The sequence below is a fragment of the Felis catus genome, chromosome B1 (genome assembly GCF_018350175.1).
Source record: "Felis catus isolate Fca126 chromosome B1, F.catus_Fca126_mat1.0, whole genome shotgun sequence".
In the NCBI taxonomy this organism is placed as follows: domain Eukaryota; kingdom Metazoa; phylum Chordata; class Mammalia; order Carnivora; family Felidae; genus Felis; species Felis catus.
Window position 1 is genome coordinate 15853622 of NC_058371.1, and position 2822 is coordinate 15856443.

Below are 2822 nucleotides of genomic sequence, written 5' to 3' on the forward strand. Positions count from 1 at the left end.
GGTCAGGAAATGCCACTGTAAGATAGGACTGGAGGAGCCCAGTCCCAAATTTGTTACTTTCATATACTGGTTATTTCGAGCTGTAGGCAAATACGGGGAGAGGCTTTCTCTGAACTCCCCTCATCTGCCTAAAGACAGATCCTCTGAATGAAACTCCGTTGTCGTAAATCCCCTCCTGTGAGTGTCATTAACGAGGGAGAACTGACTTGTCATAGGAAAGGAGCCTAGACGTCAACCCCGCACCCAGACTAACTTTGTCACAAACTACCACACCACCCATCTATTCTTCCAGGGGCCCATTCATCTATCCTAAAAAGCATTTCCTCCCCCACTAAGAGGCCTACATTCCCCTCCCCTATCCCTATAAAGATGGCATTTAAGTTGGAATTTTTTTTTATTAAAAAATTTTTTTTCATGTTTATTATTTCTGAGAGAGAGAAAGAGTGCGAGCAGGAGAGGGACAGAGAGAGAGGGAATCCGAAGCAGGATCCAGGCTCTGAGCTGTCAGCACAGAGCCAGGTGCAGGGCTTGAGCCCATGAACAGCGAGATCATGACCTGAGGTGAAGTTGGACATTTTTTTTTCAAGTTCTGAATTAGATTTATTTTTTAATATATGAAATTTATTGTCACATTGGTTTCCATACAACACCCAGTACTCATCCCAAAAGATGCCCTTTTCAATACCCATCACCCACACCCCCCTCCCTCCCTCCCCTCATCAACTCTCAGTTTGTTCTCAGTTTTTAAGAGTCTCTTATGGTTTGGATCTCTCCCACTCTAACCTCTTTTTTTTTTTTTCCTTCCCCTCCCTCCTGGTCTTCTGTTAAGTTTCTCAGGATCCACATAAGAGTGAAAACATACGGCATCTGTCTTTCTCTGTATGACTTATTTCACTTAGCATCACACTCTCCAGTTCCATCCACGTTGGAACTTTCATTCTTTCTCATTGCCACGTAGTACTCCATTGTGTATATAAACCACAATTTCTTTATCCATTCATCAGTTGATGGACATTTAGGCTTTTTCCACAATTTGGCTATCGTTGAGAGTGCTGCTATAAACATTGGGGTACAAGTGCCCCTATGCATCAGTACTCCTGTATCCCTTGGGTAAATTCCTAGCAGTGCTACTGCTGGGTCATAGGGTAGGTCTATTTTTAATTTTCTGAGGAACCTCCACACTGTTTTCCAGAGTGGCTGCACCAGTTTGCATTCCCACCAACAGTGCAAGAGGGTTCCCGTTTCTCCACATCCTCGCCAGCATCTATAGTCTCCTGATTTGTTCATTTTGGCCACTCTGACTGGCGTGAGGTGATACCTGAGTGTGGTTTTGATTTGTATTTCCCTGATGAGGAGCGACGTTGAGCACCTTTTCATGTGCCTGTTGGCCATCCGGATGTCTTCTTTAGAGAAGTGTCTATTCATGTTTTCTGCCCATTTCTTCACTGGATTATTTGTTTTTCGGGTGTGGAGTTTGGTGTGCTCTTTATGGATTTTGGATACTAGCCCTTTGTCTGATATGTCATTTGCAAATATCTTTTCCCATTCCGTTGGTTGCCTTTTAGTTTTGTTGATTGTTTCCTTTGCTGTGCAGAAGCTTTTTATCTTCATGAGGTCCCAATAGTTCATTTTTGCTTTTAATTCCCTTGCCTTTGGGGATGTGTCAAGTAAGAGATGGCTACGGCTGAGGTCAGAGAGGTCTTTTCCTGCTTTCTCCTCTAGGGTTTTGATGGTTTCCTGTCTCACATTCAGGTCCTTTATCCATTTTGAGTTTGTTTTTGTGAATGGTGTGAGAAAGTGGTCTAGTTTCAACCTTCTGCATGTTGCTGTCCAGTTCTCCCAGCACCATTTGTTAAAGAGACTGTCTTTTTTCCATTGGATATTCTTTCCTGCTTTGTCAAAGATAAGTTGGCCATACGTTTGTGGGTCTAGTTCTGGGGTTTCTATTCTATTCCATTGGTCCATGTGTCTGTTTTTGTGCCAATACCATGCTGTCTTGATGATGACAGCTTTGGAGTAGAGGCTAAAGTCTGGGATTGTGATGCCTCCTGCTTTGGTCTTCTTCTTCAAAATTCCTTGGGCTATTCGGGGCCTTTTGTGGTTCCATATGAATTCTAGGATTGCTTGTTCTAGCTTCGAGAAGAATGCTGGTGCAATTTTGATTGGGATTGCATTGAATGTGTAGATAGCTTTGGGTACTATTGACATTTTGACAATATTTAAAAATATGCAACGCTTCACAAATTTGCGTGTCATCCTTGTGCAGGGGCCATGCTAATCTTCTCTGTATCGTTCCAATTTTAGTATATGTGCTGCCGAAGTGAGCACTGAAGTCAGACATTTAACCAGCTGAGCCACCCAGGCGCCCCTAAGTTGGAATTCTTAAGTGGTTGTAGGAGTTACTTATTTGTCTTTGGGTGTTTCCCATGTATACAGGAGGCATGCATGCGAATCAACTCCTGTTTTTCTCTTGTTAATTTTTTATTCCAGTGGCCTCAGCTGAGAAATCAGAAGAGAAGGAAACTTACTTTTCCTCCTGTACAGTTTCCTTGATTTTTCACTTATCTAGGCTTTAGCTACTGGCTTACCAGTTCGCAAGTTAGGGATTTGGCTCTCTTCCCCTTTCCCCATGAAACACATGCACACCCTTCCCATCCCTTTATCCTCCCAATATAGTTACATCATTAATTTTCCTTAGCTCTTTATTCAGTAAATGTAACTCATAGCATTACGACCATGTAAATGCTACCCTGAACTAAGCCACGTAGTAAACTATAACGACTTTTACTATCCTGAACAACTTTTTTTTAATTCCCTGGATA

General features: G+C 42.4%; 1 non-coding gene across 1 annotated transcript; it reads right to left on the reverse strand.

The window, feature by feature from the left end:
• Positions 1-2221: 2221 nt before the first annotated feature.
• On the reverse strand, positions 2222-2328 carry LOC111560252. The gene has a single exon (XR_002742010.2). It is a non-coding gene; the product is annotated as a U6 spliceosomal RNA (small nuclear RNA).
• Between the last annotated feature and the right edge of the window lie 494 nt (positions 2329-2822).